Raw genomic sequence first — 16,742 nt, 5'->3', positions numbered from 1 at the left:
TTCGGATCTATAATCTTAAATCTAAGATCCGGAGGGTTCACTTTATTGACTAATTTATTTAGTAAGAATGAGTAATATTTTAAGCCTAAGTTTTATACTGCCCAGCCTAAACGTCAAGGACTGATAGAACTGTCATTAGCATTCAAATAGAATTCGCACCAGAGAAGCAGTGTGCCTGATAGAAAGGTCCAGAATTTTGGTCTCAAATTTTAGCCCTGCCACTTCCTAGTTGCAAAATCTTGAGCAATTTGAATCTCACTGGGTTTTTATCTAATCATATGGTAAACTGAGGGTTTTAACCAGATGATCCATAAGCATTCTAGCTTAAAAACTATGATTCTACAAAGAAATCACTGTCTTCTCCCAATTTTGCATATGGTGGCAAAACTGCAAAGAAACAGGGAAAGGGAAGAGCCAAGAAGAAAGATGGCACCTCTTACTACTAAAATAGCTAAGTATATTAAAATTAAAATAATAATGAGGAAACAATTTGCATCTATTTAGACTATAAAAAGTCAACAGAAAAGTCAAATCTCATATGCTGGCAAAGCTGTAGGAAAATAGTAACACACATATACTGCAGATGTTATTGGCAAAATCTTTTTAGAGGACATTTTGATATACATATCAAGTATCATAAATCTGTTTTAACTCAGTAAACCCTCTACTCCGATTTTTATTTTATAGAATTATTGTATTTCTCCATTTCTAAGGCAGTATCAATTTTAAGATGCAGCATCAGTTTAATTGAGGCAATATGAAAATTCAAAAGGAGAAAAATCCATATGTATGAAGATATTTACAGCAGAGTTATTCATAATTTGAAAAAACCAGCATTTGCAGCCAATAATAAAGAAATGGTTAAATAAAGTAGACATATTGTGTATAAATAAAATGGGATGGTATATGGTTATTAAAAATTTATGATAAAAATGTAAAACCAAGAGAAAATGTTTCTAAAATAATGTTATATAATGTATAAAAATTCAAAGGATATATAAAATCTATACAGCTTGATGGACATTAGAAATAATATGGCCATATGGATAAAAGTTTGAAAGAGCTCCAAATAAATGAAGATCAGTATGCTGTGGGCATATTGGAATTATGTACGTATTTTAAATGTCCCTCATATATTTTAAAAGCACTTTAATCTCAAAAGATTCTGCAAACATTCCTATTTGTGACAGCCAATTCTCTTTCTTGGGTCCAGCCTTCTACCCTCTTGGTGGAGTAGGTAATGTAGATATCAAGCTGGGCAGCCAGGAAGTAGGCACATTGCGATTTTCGGTAATGACCTATAATGTGTTTACACGATCACTTCCTTCATGAGTAAAGGGTATAATTATGCAGCCATCAAGGGGCAGAGCCAATAAAGCAATCACTCTCATCTCTACCCAAGAACCCTGCCTAGGCTTGCAGTAACTAAATCTTCTTGAGGGAGGAAACGGGCTGGTAAGAATTCAGCTCTTCGTCATGGGGTACAAACCTCAGCATCTCAGGGATGCTGGTACTTCTCTGTCCTCAGGGCCTATGGCTCTGCTGGAATCCCAATTTCAGTATAGCTTAACTGGACTTTCTTGTTTATTTTTTTCTATTTTTTTAAAAAAGATTTTATTTATTTATTTGACAGAGAGAGACACAGAAAGAGAGGAAGACAAGCAGAGCGAGTGGGAGAGGGAGAAGCAGTCTTCCCACTGAGCAGAAAGCCTGATGTGGGGCTCCATCCCAGGACCCTGGGATCATGACCTGAGCCAAAGGCAGACGCTTAACAAGTACAAGCCACTCAGGTGCCCCTGGACTTTCCTATTTAAAACAGCAACAGCCCCAGGGTGCCCGGCTGGCTCAGTTGGTAGAGCACCCGGCTCTGGATCTCGGCGTCATGAGTTAGAGCCCCATGTTAGGTATAAAGGTCACTCAAAAATAAAGTCCTAAAAAATAATAAAACAGGAACATCCCTGAAGAATTTACATTTTGTTACATTATGGTATGGGATGGAAGTGGGCACATTAATCCCGGAGTTTACACATGTGATTTGCCTAAGAAAACTCAAACTATGAAAACCCAGCACTCAAGCGGGTAAGATATTTGTCTTTCAGGATCAGGAGTTACCTACCAGGGCACCTGGGTGGCTCAGTCAGTTAGGTGTCTGTGCCTTCAGCTCAGGACCTGGGATCGAGTCCCGCATCGGGCTCCTTGCTGGCGGTGGGGGGGGCCGGCCCTCCCCACACTGGTGCTCTCTTACTCTCTCTCAAGTAAATAAATAAAATCTTAAAAAGAAAAAAAAAGAGTTACCTACCCTTCTTCTCTACTTCATCTCTGACTCTACAAACCCACTCAAACTGGATTCTGCCCCAGCCACCACATGGAAATGGCTCTCAGAAGAATATTAGTCCATCCTGATCCTACATTTTTAAAAAACTGCTTTTAAACATTTTCCTTTGAAATGATCTCAAAGGTACAGAAGAGTACAAAGCACTCCCATACGTCATTTATGCGACTTCACCAATGCTTGACTGCGTTCCCCTCCCAGTCCCCTCTCCCCCGCGCCCTGCCCCCGTCTCCCTCCTTGGCTCTCTTCCTCTCCCTCCTTCCCCGCTGTTATGTTTCCCTTTACCCAGGGACACCAACGTAGTTTCTCAGAACAATGCAATTCAGAGCAATTCTCTAATTTAGAAAATACAATAGTGATATATATGCAGTTCTGATTCAGATTTCCCCCAATGCCAATCATTGCGAATTGAACCAAATTATTTCTATTAAAGTATTTTTAGAGAAACAAAATGGGTGAAAAGTTGAATTTTGAAAAACATTTCTGTGCTTTTAAGCCATATTTACAATAATCATTCAGACTTGCTAATGTAATTGATTTTCCAGAATTTCCTGGACTAAGACCCAGCACTTCTACTTCACAAGTCTTTATCTTGATTAAACACTCAGTCATTTAGAGAGTGTATCTGTGAATGAATTTTCTTAGGGTGGAATCTTTATTTTTTTTTTAAGATTAAAAAAATTTTTTTAAAAGATTTATTTATTTATTTGGGGGAGAGAGCAGGGGGAGGGGCAAAGGGAAAGGGACAGAGAAACTCAAGCAGACTCTCTGAGTGCAGAGCCCTACACGGGGTTTGATCTCATGACTCTGAGATCAGACCTGAGCTGAAACCAAGAGTCAGACACTGAACGCACTATGTCACCTAGGTGCCCCCCGCAACAAAAAAATTTTTTAAAGTGATCTCTACAACCCATGTGGGGCTCGAACTCACGACCCCGAGATCAAGAGTTGTGTGCTCCACCAACTGGGCCAGATGGTCACACCAAGGGTGGACTCTTTAGATAGCATATATAAATGAGAATGACTTAGCTGGCTTTTGCTCATGACTTGATATGGAATCAGAGACTCACACACAGCCTTCCCCCTTCAAAATATTCCATATTCTGTCTTGGGTATCCTGTTGATGCAGGCTGGTTGGGTCCGAGGACCCAGAGTGGGTCCCACAAGAGCAGCCAAGAGGGGACCTGGCTCTGGGCATGATAGAAATCAACTACAAGCCAAGAAGAAGAACAGAGTTTACTGAAGACAGAAAGGGAGAACACAGAAAGACCGAGCTGCTGGGAGACTCAGAAGGTAGGGAGAGTGACTCTCGTCTTTGCTCAGGGTCTGGGGTTTTAATGAAGACGATGGTCTGGTGCCCCTGCCCTCTCAGGCATCCAGGAACTGGTCAGAACAAGGACCAGGGCTCTGGTGTCCTCCATAAGTCAGTTATGCCCCAGGACCAGGGGTCTTGGTGTCAAGGTGTCTGGAGTCGGTGGTCTTGGAAAAAGTTCGCAGTGACCAGCCTGGTCACTCTGTGGGTGTTACCTGTTGTGCTGGGAGACTCCAAAGAAATCGTTAGCTCCTTGACCGGTGCAAGGAGGACCTGAGATGGGGGTGCCAGTCTTAGCAAGAATAGAAGCAGGAGAAGGAGGAAAAAGGCAGGTTTTTTTCATGGAGCCACTTTGGCCTTCGGCTTCCCTGTGTCACTATTACTCTGTGACATTCAGGAAAAGCCCGTCTTTATACTTTGTGGATAATCTTTTTTCCCCCCTTTCTGAAAATCTACGTCATTCTTTATCTTTGAAATTTAAAACGTTAGCTGCTCACCTTCAGATACCGAGCAATTTTAGTCAATTTGGCTTTGACATAGGGTCAGGGAGAGGAAACATTTTTCTTCAGCTCAAGAAAACTGTATTCTCTTCTCCAAATACTGCATATCTTCCACTTGTTCTGGAACTTTCTTTTAGACATGTCAACAATCCATGTATTGGATCTCTAGTCTCTGTGTCTCATATCTGATTATCTCAGGCTGCTACTACACTGGTCTCAGGATAAATGTGTTCTTATTTCGAATTTTAAGCTTCCCAGTAGTGTTCATTTTCTGGTCAAAGTTGGAGCACCCCACCAGCAGTTAACACTGAGATCAGTGGCTAACTCTCCCTCCCTCTGTGAAGGAGGAGAAAATCATTTTCCTCCTATTCTACTGGGATCTTGGCTGAGATGCCTCTGTCATAAAAAGACAAACTGACAGGAGAAAAGCAAACAGAAGTTGAATAACATGCACGTGTCATACATACATACATGGGAGAGACTCTCAGCAAGGACCCAGGCCCCCACCTGAAATACCATCTTCGGCTAAAGACAAAAGAAAGACCTTGGGGGTACGGAGTCAGTTACAGGAGGTTACGTAGCACAGGCTGATTTGTCAGTGACTCTCCCATTGATAAATTTTCTAGAGATTTGATCATCCTCTTCTTCCTGCTACGGTGCGGGAGCTACCCTTACATATGGAGATTTCCCTTGTAAATGTAAATGTCGCTTCCAAAAGGGTAACTTCTCTTCTTTTTTTCAGAGCTTCTGTGTCTGCTGGTTTTGTTGTTGTTGTTGTTGTTGTTATTGTTTTTTGTTTTTAATAAAAAAAAAAAATCTCAAGATAATCCTTATACCAAAGAGGCATATTTTGGGGTGACAAATTCTACCCCCTTCACCGGCTAACCCAGGATCTCAATAAAAGATCAGACGAAGCAGATGAAGTTTTTCAGGTTCTCTTTTATAGAATTGGGTGGGGGCTGGGAGTGCCAACCAAATGCCTTTGGACACATGTGACCACTAGTGGTCCACCTCCAGCCACGTTTGGGCTGCCAGTGGGTTCCCACAGGTGCACAGTAAGAAGAGGCTATCCGCTCCCAGGGAGCCCTGAACTCTGGTGGCGCAGTGACAACATACAAGTTGTGCATGTAGTCGAGGTGTGTGCAGGCACACGAAGTGGCATGGGGACCCCGCCCGAGTCACCTGAGCAGGCAGTACCGGCAGCTACATCTTGGTAAGGTTTTTTTTTTTTGTTTTAAGATTTTATTTATTTATTTGACAGACAGAGATCGCAAGTAGGCAGAGAGGCAGGCAGAGAGAGAGGAGGAAGCAGGCCCCCCGCTGAGCAGAGAGCCCGATGTGGGGCTCGATCCCAGAACCCTGGGATCCTGACCTGAACCGAAAGCAGAGGCCTTAGCCCACTGAGCCACCCAGGCGCCCTGCCCTCAGGGTCTTCTGCCTGAGCCAAGAGACAAGCAAGACAACCCAACTAGAAAGTTCGAGGTCAAATTGGAGGCAGCTGAAGCCTTGTTTCAGTAACGCGTTAGGGGGTGTTTGGTGTTTTCTCACGATTACAATCAGGTTATGAATTTCTGGCAAGAGAATTCATGAGCGATGTTGTAACCTTATTGACATATTCTATCAGGAGACATCATTTTGGTGCTGACTAACCGTCGGGTTCAGGTGATGTCTTCCTTCCACGCTTCTCCACAGTGAAAATACCTTTTTCCCGTTTGGAATGAGTATGAACTATGAAATTCTGAGTCTGTAAAGCACAGTGTCCTTTTCGAGTTCTTTTTCAACCTGGAGATTCCACAGGCACTTCTTTTACCACATGTCAAGAACCAACATCTTGGGGCGCCTGGGTGGCTCAGATGGTTAAGCGTCTGCCTTCGGCTTGGGTCATGATCCCTGGGTCCTGGGATCAAGCCCCACATCGGGCTCCCTGCCCAGTGGAGAGTTTGCTTCTCCCTCTCCCTCTACTGTTCCCCTGGCTTGTGCTCTCTTGCTCTGTCAAATACAGAAATAAAATCTTTAAAAACAAAACAACAACAACAACAACAAAAAGACCTCTTTGGCTTCACCCTGTGTATTTGGCTTCTCTTTCCAGATTTCCTCTCTCCGCTAGTAATGTCATTACCTGCCCAGATGTCCCAGCTAGAAATCGTAGGCATCTTTAACTTCTTTTTCTCCTTTCCCCCTGAAGGGAAGGAAGTAGTCTTCTCTACTCTTCAGGGTCTTCCAACTGGACTCAGAATTAAACCGACATGAGTTAGATTAACGGGATTAAAAAAACCCAAGCTTTTTCACATGTCTAATCATGGAATTGAGACCCGAGAGTATGACCGAGGCAGGCAGTTTTTAGAAGTTTTAGACAAAGAGACAATTAATCTATGAGAAATTGACAGGGCAAAGAAAATGGAATATAGTAAGGAATTCTAGACAGGATTTGGACTGGGGTAGTAGATTACTAAAAAGCAACAAGGGCTGTGTAGAGGCCAATTTTAGGCAGCAGGCTAGAGCAATGGGATATAGAACAAGGCCAGAGAGCACATAGGGTCCACCGGGCTGGCTACAAACAGGCCCGCCAGGCAACCCACTTCAAAATCTCCATTAAGTCCTAGAGGATGAGTGTTACTTGCAACTGAGCACAGGTACCAAAAAAGGGAAAATCCATGCATTCCCATCCCTCCTACCCTTCCCTCCTTTAAATAGCCCCCCCCACCCCACCGCCTCTGGACAGTCAGTCTCTCCTCTGCTGTCCTGCCCGTGGCCCCCTTGTGGTATATCCAATAAACTTCTATCTCCTTTGTTCTCCCTCGGGTGAATGCTTTCACTGCCTGTGCTCCTAGGTTCTACCTGGTCAGGTTGCCCCATGCTCAGGGGCCCCCATCTGATCAAGAGGGACACCACAGGTCATTTATACAGCCTTCTGGGCTCAAAATTTCCCATCTCTGGTGATAAGGATGTCTCTTTACTGCCCACCCCAGGGAGGGTACCTTTCACCTGGGAGACTTATTTCCTGCTTTCAGGAGGACAGAGGAGGGTCTGAGAGTCCTTGGGCAGGCTGCCCCTTAAGTCACTTTTATTTACAATAACCAGTATGCCAAAGTGGCACATTTGAGAGCAGCCTGCCCTTGGCCCTTACATATCCAAATGCCAACGAGTCCTCCTAATTCCGTCTCAGAAACATCTCCCAAATCCAGAGACATCTCCCAAATCCAGAGCCACCTCTCCTCCAGTACTCCAACAGCCTCCTACCTGGCCTCGGCACTTCCAGAATACCATCGCTATTCCAGGCCATCCTCCATGCTCTGCCAGAATGATTTCCCCTAAACTTGATGTGATCAGGTCACTCACTGCTCTGCTGAACATTTATCCTCTGTTACTATCTATCTGTTGACCTCTCTTTGTATACAGAAAGTAAATGTTCAGGATATACAGAATATCATCCAAGATTCCATAACTTGACCTCAGTCTAGCTCCCCAACCCCCTTCTGCACTCCCCACTTTTCCCCTGAACACCAGTCAAAAGGAACTCGTCAGTCCCCACAGGTTGGTTTCACGTGGTTCAAAATTTCACGTCTTGGTCCTTGGTATTCTCTCAACTTGTAATGCCTTTCCTTCATTTATCCTCATATACTTGCCCATCCTTTCCAGATCTCTATCAGATAGGCTCTTATCTTTGAAGATTTTCTCAGCCTCTTCTTCACAGGAATTAGCTACCCTCTGCCCAGACCTCTAAGCTCCTCGATGACCAAGACTGTTGCTCACTCGGTATTGTGTCCCAAGCATTTAGACAGTCGCCGGTCAGTGCTTCGTGAATGTTTGCTGTGGGAGAAAAGGCACGTTGCAGGCAAGCACACACCTCAAGTTGTCTAACGGAGTGTGATACTGAACGGAAAGCTTGGCATAGCATTGCATGGACGTCTCATACACTTGTGTCCCAGAAACAAGAATTGAATACATCTAGCCTAATGGCATGAGAGTTTCCAGTTCCGCATGTGCTGACGTATGCTGAGAGAATTTTGAGCAGAGCCTAAGTTGTATCTTCGTTGTAAAGTGGAAATGTCACTGAAACATTGCATCATGTCTTGGGGGCCTGAGAAAGTCACTATTCCCAAGATTTCTTAATTCACTGTGAGTTGTTAGTTCAGTTGTTAGAATAACCTTTGTTACTCATCGCTAAAACATTAACTAAAATAATGCATCTTAATCGATGGGGTATTTTTTGGTTTGGTTTTTTGTTTTTTTTTTTACCTTCCATGTACAGGAAAAAGAAAGGATGTTATGACCGACTAACAAAGTCATCATCAGAGATTTACTTCTAAAAGCAACTTTCAGGTAGCAGAAGGTGTCAGTGTGGAATATTCTCCAACAGTAGACAAAGAAAAGACGTACCGTTATTCGGGGAAACCTAACACTTTACTTGAAAATGCACAGTATCAATCTTTACTACTTAAGGTAAAACTATGCTACAACATACACATCCCAAGTCTCAGTGGCTTAGAAAAACTAGAAATTTATGTCTTTTTCATGAAAGGCCCCAAAGGGGTATTCCTGAGAGGTGGGTGACATTCCTCCAAGCGCCAGTTCTGGTTTTCTTATGGCTCTGCCGTTTTCAACATATGGCCTCCAATGTCATGGCTAATAGGAAAGAATTCAAAAGGTCGTACCTGGACGATTGTAATGGGCTAGGCCTGGAATTCATCTTCATCATTTCTGTATGTATTTCATTGGTTAGGATGGTGCTCAGGAGGCAGAAGAGAGGAGTTTGTTCAACAGCTAGCCAGTCTATGCCAAGAAGGTCCGATTTTCTCTGTCTCCTTTATCAACTCCTGGAGGCCTAGTCCATGAATAGTTGTGCTCAGAATTATGAACCCATGCTGTAAGGCTTAACTGTCGAAACAAACACCTTATTGAATGAATGTATGGTGCTTACTAAAGCATGAAACTAAAGACTGAAAACAGAATGATTTTCTAAAGCTCATCCTGAGTTGAATAAAAATTAAATGAAAATCAAAATGGCGGCACTAATGCTTCCAGTGAAGCTCAGTTTTTTTGTTCTTGTTGTTGTTTTGTTTTGTGTGTGTGTGTGTGTGTGTGTGTGTTTGAAGCTCAGTTTTAAAGTTACCTTTTTCCCCACTTCCACAAACCTCCCTGCCTCCCTTTTTAGCCTTCTGTTTCAGGAACACGGGACCACCCTGGAAACAACTAAGGAGGCTGGCGACACGTACACCGTCCCTGTGGAAACTGGCTAGATCCTGAATTTCCCTAGAACCCCCCCAGCCCATTCTTCCCAGGAGACTCGAAGTTGTTGAAGGCCACTGCCTGCTGCAGCCTCCTTCGCCCAGTCAAGCAATAAAGCCATTGTTCCTCTTTATCCCAGACTCTGTCTTTGCATTGTAGTTTGGTTCCGAAGCATGGAGGTTGGTTTTCCATAACACATTCATTGAGATTTGCAGTTATTTCAGGTTTGGCTGTAATTATAACGCAGAAAGCTGTCACTGTAATTCACACCTGAAAGAATCAGAAGAGTTGATTTGTACCATGGGTACTAAAATGTTGTGGCATAAATACATGTCGCCTACTGCTTGATAAAGGCAGCCTGCCCCCAAGAAAGTCAGCCAGGTGGAGGCAATTAACATGATTGTGGCTGAGTGATTCAGCTGGAGGTGGGGACTCACAGAACCCAGGAGAGAAGGGGCAGTGTAGGAGTGGAGTTGTGTGATTAAACCTGAGAATTAGCTGGCTAAGTCCTGGAAGAGTCGGAAGGCTTTTGGGGTATGTGTACAGCCAGTGTTTTATGGGAAAAAAGAAAAGTAGAGAAGCAGGCATTATATAGCAATACCCAATGGAGTGAGCAAAGGTGGAACAGAATTGTGTCTTTTTTGGTCTGTGTCATGGGTAGTGTAGGGGCCAAGGGCAAGCTGCCCCAATATGGGCCACCTAGGCATGAAGATAATTTTGAGTTAAATGCAAGCAGATTCAGGAAGAGCTCTTTGCCTCCCACTCGATAGCCTGAAATGAGTTGAGATAGAACACCTGCTCCAGGAAGGCAGCTGTCGCCGTAACTATACTCTGAAATGACCCAGGCACGATAGGGATGAAGCTAGCAAGACCTGTTTGATCAAAGCCCTCTATGTCCCACTGTTTCTGAGTGGCCCAGCAAACATTTGCTTATCAAACATTTACTTTTCATCTTCCTGTAAACTGCATTCCTTCCCTTTGAATTCCCAGATGCCTACTTCCTTCTCCTTAATTCAGGACGACATACATACTTTATTATGTCTGTCTTTGGAATTTCATGGGTGTGTGCATTCCTTGTAAGCATAAAATTAAATTTGATTTTCTCCTGTTGATCTGTCTCATGTCAATTTGATTCTTAGTCTGGTAAGAAGGACCTAGAAGAGCCGAGGAAATTCTTCCTTCCCGACAGTAGTGTATCCATTGAGTTCCTAAAGCTGCAAATGCCTCTTTGTTTATGATGAATGGTCGGGAAATCTCATGGATTGTACTTAAATGAAAGGAAGCATTTGGCAAGCCATCTTATTTCCTCTTGTAGGGTCATCCCCGGATGTCTTTGTGTGAGGTGAGTTAATAAGGCAGCCTTTCCTAAAAGAGGAAACGCATGATAACAGCTGCCATCACTGAGCACGCAGCACAGAGCAGGTCCCCTACTAGGCACGTACACATATTGTTCCCTCCACGGATGATCATTGTTTTTGAAAGGAAGTAGCTTGCTAATTTTCTTTTTAATTTTTTTCTGATTGTGCTAAATGAGTGAGATATGTTAAACCACACCAAACAATAGCAATTTTGGAATGATAGCTCCCTTCCTTCTCTAAACGCCTCAAATACGAGAGGTAGGGGAATCAGTAGTGAGAAAATTTTTGGTCTGTTCATTGACAAAACTGTTAAAATATCTACCCTCGAGTCGTGAACTTCTCCAGGGGACTCTGATGGGCTTCTTAACCCTTGGCCCCCAGGGAAGACTATTTTATTTATTAATTTTTTAAAGATTTTATGTATTTGAGAGAGAGACACATACAGAGACAGAGACAGAGAGAGCATGAGCAGGGGAGGGGCAGAGGGAGAGTGAGAGGGAGAAGCAGACTCCCCTCTGAGCGAGGAGCCTGAGGTGGGACTCAATCCCAGCACCCCAAGATCATGACCTGAGCCGAAGGCAGATGCTCAACTGACTGAGCCACCCAGGTGCCCCAGGGAAGACCATTTTCAAGTGTTGAAGGTCATCCTATGCCCTTGCTGGCTGGTTACAGAGGACATGCAGATTTAAAAGTTTTGGGGAGCTGCTGTGATGGTTACCCAAAAAGCCCGTGGGGCATGACCCAGGCCCCTGCACGAGTGTGGAGGTGGAAGAATAAAGAGAACAAGTAAGGACGGTCCCATCTCTAGGGAGGGGTCAGGTACTGTCACTGCCACTTTCATACAGGCAGACAAATGGAGAACATGTTCAAGGACGGCCTTGCTTCTGACTCGGAGTCATCTATTGTCAAGGTCACTCTTAAGCTGAACAGGGAAGAAGACCACGTGCACAGCATTTGCTAATTAAGGACAAAGAAAATTATCATGCAAACCATCTACTCTTTCTGGCTGTCATGAGAGGTCCCTTTCCAACCCAGCAAATACATTTAATATCTATCACACAGGCAGTACCTTGAAGTTAGTAAATCAGAACGCTAAGACTTTTTTTTTGTCACTTAAACATCTTTTTAAAAAAATGAATATATCTCTCTTCTAATTTTTCTCCGTGAGCATAGAATTTTTACATTGAAATCAGTACAAGAAAAAAAAAAATCACATTGAAATGGGGGTGGAAAGATTAGAGCATGAAAGGAAATTACTTTCTCTGGTTGACCCTCTGCCGTGCCCTTCAACAACAGGACATGGGCACGCTGTCCTTCACCATGCCCAATGCTATTCTGCACTGGAATATTTTTTCAAAGTCAATTCCCGTCTCCTGGAAACCACGCTCTCTCATGGAACAACAAATCCGCATTCAGCTACACTGCAAATTAATTCGAAATCTTATGGTTGCTATTTACCAAGGTTTTCGATTATTTGGATGTAGGACATCGACAAAGAGCTTGTGCTGTTTTGTTTTTGTGGTTTTCCCTCCAACCTCAAGATAAACTCTTGCTCCTGATTAAATACTCATTTCGAAATGCTCAGATCCTGGAATAATCCAATATGTAGTATGTACGTGTATGTATATGAAGGAAGTAGAATTGGTAGAAGAAAACAAACTGGGATCAAGGATAGAATTATCCACATGAAATTTTAAATCTCAAGAATGTTCCAGAGACTATAGAGAAACTCACTGGTGCTCTCTTGGGGGTGGGGGTGGGGGTTGTTGCGGGCGGCGGGGTAGTCTTTTCCTGAACCAGCCACCTTTCTAATGTGTCTGAATCGTCAGAGTTACCTCCAAATGCTCATATGATGGACAGATTAAATAAAAAGCCAAACTGTTACACCTGAAAACCTTTCTTTAGCAAGGAGAGTGGACATGAAACTTTCTTTCCACACCTAAGTGATAGGACGTTTGACGTACATGTTATCCTTAGCAGATTCTATTCCTTCAGCCTGCCTGCTCCCATGTGCTTTTAGCTCCAAACCTCCTTCCTACAAATATGTCATTTTCATTTGTCCCCAGAAATAAAACCTTTTGCCCTTGTTTTTCCAAGCTTAAATATCAAACGTGTTGGCTAGTTTTGTCAGCAAACAATGAAGAGGTAAGCAGATACTAGCGGCTAGGAAAGAGCACAGTGTCTGGAGACCAACACCCATATCCTCAAAGAGGCTCGGCGGCCCTGGGTGTGTTGGAATAATGACACTTAGTCTTGTACTTATGCCATAGCTCTAAACACACATGCACATACACAATAGCTTCCAATAAAAAACACACGTAAAGTTGGGTGCATACAATAGCAGCAGAAAACGAAAATTGTATAAAGGCAGAGAAGCCAAATATGGAAGCCACATGGGTTAATACTTTTACTTTCAATAAATGGAAAATTTAACGAGAGCAAAAATGTAAGGTCAGTTATACATGAAGCTTCTTGGTTTACAGAGGTGATTGCTCTTACTGCTAAAATCTAAACCCTTTATTCACAAGAGCTTGAATTAGAGGTTATGCAATGATTTAAATAGTTTTACCAAAAAATCAAGAATGTTATGGTCAAATGACTGTTAACATGAATATAGGCCAAGAACAGATTCTAAAATGGAGATGGTTAACTAATATCACAGGTATTTTCTTATCAATGATATAGTTATCGCCAATATCTCAGAAGTTCATGTTCTCGTTCCTACTTTGAAAGTACAATTACTATTAGAACTCAGGCAGCTCTTGGATGGCTCAGTCGGTTAAGGGTCCGACTCTTGGTTTTGGCTCAAGTCATGACCTCAGGGTCTCAAGATGGAGTCCTCTGTTAGGCTCTGAGCTTCACTCAGAGTCTGCTTTGAGATTTTCTCCCTCCCTCTGCCCCCCCCCACCCTGCTAATGTGGGCACCCCCTCCTGTGTCTAAAATAAATAAATAAAAATATTCTAAAAAAAAGAACTCAGGCAGCTCTTGTTTGTAATGCTTTAATTAAGAAGCACATATATTGCTATACTGAAATATTTTGCTAACTGAATTTTAGTGTAAGTGGTTTTCTTTGTAACGCCATGCATTTTGGCATTTGTTTTATGTATTTACATGCTTACTCTGGACAAGGTCCTATGGGCTTCACCAGACCACCAATGGGCTCCATAGCACAGAAAAAAAATCAGATCTCTGCTCCAAAGAGGTAAGACACTCACCTAACATGGTACAGAACATTCTGATGATCTGACTTGATACAAGTTACAAGTTTGGAAAATCTAGAAGGGAGATAAGATAGTATGTCTCTTAAATTGAAAAACTCTTTCTGCTAAGGAAAAAAAAAATCCCATGATTTTGAGTATTTGCTAAAGTTATGAAGAGCCATGAGAAAATGGGATTCAAGGGGCCTTATACCCTCCTTTTAAAATTGTATCCTAGGGGCACCTGGGTGGCTCAGTGGGTTAAAGCCTCTGTCTTCAGCTCAGGTCATGATCTCAGGGTCCTGGGATCGAGCCCCACATCCAGCTCTCTGCTCAGCAGCAAGCCTGCTTCCTCCTCTCTCCCTCTCTGCCTGCCTCTCTGCCTACTTGTGATCTGTGTCTGTCAATAAACAAATATAATCTTAAAAAAAAAAAACAACGAAATTGTATCCTATTCACTGAGTGACTAAAACATTTTCGTTTGCCTATATGAATGTGGCCTTTGCCATCTTTATCTGAAATAATTTCCTTCTAAATTAAGGCATTAAAGGGCAACCAATCAGCTGAGTAATGGGAAAATGGCCCCAGAGTGGGCCAGACCCTGACTGTTATCTGTTGTAGTTTAATATCATACATTGCATGCCATCTCGGGCCTCCTAGTGTTCCTGCAATCCTCTCGAGTATCCTTCAGTCACATTCTGGCGCCCCTTTGGAAGGCTGGAATGTCCCATGGCTCCCGTGGACATGGCCCTCTTCCCACAGAACCTCGTTAGACTGCTCAACCCCAACATCGGCTGGAGCAGACTTACAGTCCTTGACTCTCTTATCACTGAGCATTTTTACAGCATCAAACATTATTTGTCTCTCAAAGTACTGTAATCCTGGCTCTATCCTACTTAAGATTTTTTGCAGGAAATATGTAAGTACCTTTTTATTAAAGTATAACATACATAAGGAAAAACGTGCACGTTATATGGGGAAGCTTGATGAGTTGCCAAGGGAACATGCCTGTGTAAACAGCACCCAGAGGGAGAAAACTGAGCATCACCCATACCCCAGGAGCTATCTTCTGACCCCTTCCTGGCCCTGAGCCCCCCACCCCACCAACAGTAACCACAAGGTTGACCTCTAACAGCACAGATTAGTTTTGCCCGTTTTTCTCATACTTTACAGAAACGAAGTCGTCAAGTACCGCATTTGTGTCTGGCTTCTTTCGCTCAACAGTGTTTGTGGGATTCGGGTTCCTGGAAAATTTTAAGCTCCGAAGTTTAATTCCTGTTTATTCCTTTTGAAGGTTAGTGTATGGTATGGGGAAAAGAACAAAAATATTTCTTTTAGAAAAGTTGACTCTCAGGGGACCTAAGAATCCAAGCCTCCTGGTTTAGATAGTACTATTTTTTTTACTTGTTCTGTGCTTTTTCTTAGAAATTGAACTCTAATTACTACTCTGTTTCCTGTCCAGAGTTAGCATCGAGTACAATGAAGCTGTGGGCTGGGGTATATTGGACATCTTGCACAGAAATTGTATCTGAATTCTTGGAAGCAATTTTACTTAGAAGTTAGACCTTACTGGGGTGCCTGGGTGGCTTAGTCTGTTAAAATCTGCCTTCAGCTCAGGTCATGATCATGGCGTCCTGGGATCAAGCCCCTCATCAGGCTCCCTTCTCAGTGGGGAGTCTGCTTTCTCCTTTCACTCTCCCTCTGTGCTCTCTCTTTCTCTCAAATAAATAAAATCTTCAAAATAAAGAAGTCAGATCTTACTGCCATTCAGAGCCACCCAGAACATCATAGCTGCACATTTAAAGCAAATCAGGGTGTACTGCATTATTACTCATTTAGAATCCCTTCTCGTGGCTGCTTCTCTGTGTTACATGCCTTACAACATAGATGAACAGAATCAACACAGGATAGTGGGAAGAAAGATGAGCAGGGCATAGAAGTCTCCTATTTTTTCCAAATGTGGGCTCATCCTGCTGGGTCACACTGATCCTTTGACCCTCAGTTGCCCTCATCTCTCAGACTTGAAGAAAAGAATGAGACAATGTATAAGAAAGTCTTCACAGACTGTATCGCGCCGCACACAGTTGCAAGCTCCCTACATGGCTACGCTCTCTCATTCCACACTTGCTGTTCCTACGCACAGTAGATTTGACTCCTCCTATCTGCTTACCAATTCTTTGTCATGACCTTCTCTCCACTTGATTGCTCCTTTTCCTTCCCTACCTGTACTTTGAGACCCAGCTCAAAGTCCGACATGTTCACGAAGTTTCTGCCATATGTGCGTGCACTGCTTTCTCTCTCTTCTTTGGACTCCTTTTATCCTCATGGATAATGTTTACTCTTTGTCTTCTTTTCTCAAAGAGGTCATGCATTCCATTAAAAATACACACACACACACATATTTCTCTTTAGTAAAAAAAATATACATATTCGTTTTTTTTGGTGGGGCCACCATTTAAAAAGGACACGGCAGGCATTTTATGCATAGTGTTCATTGCTTGTATTAAAAAAGAAGGGACAGGGGTGCCTGGGTGGCTCAGTGGGTTGGAGCCTCGGTCTTCAGCTCAGGTCATGATCCCAGGGTCCTGGGATGGAGCCCCCCACTGGGCTCTCTGCTCAGTAGGGAGCCTGCTTCTCCCTCTCTTTCTGCCTGCCTCTCTGCCTCCTTGTGATCTCTGTCAAATAAATAAATAAAATCTTTAAAAAAAAAAAAAAAAAGAAGAAGGGACAAACTCAGTGATGTGTTGGCAAAAGCCCCTGTTTGTAGCATTTCTGATTTCCACGGTGTAAATCCTTCCACCATGGCCTATTTC

Source organism: Meles meles, chromosome X, assembly GCF_922984935.1.
Source record: "Meles meles chromosome X, mMelMel3.1 paternal haplotype, whole genome shotgun sequence".
Taxonomy (NCBI): domain Eukaryota; kingdom Metazoa; phylum Chordata; class Mammalia; order Carnivora; family Mustelidae; genus Meles; species Meles meles.
Note: the sequence above shows the minus strand (reverse complement) of the source record.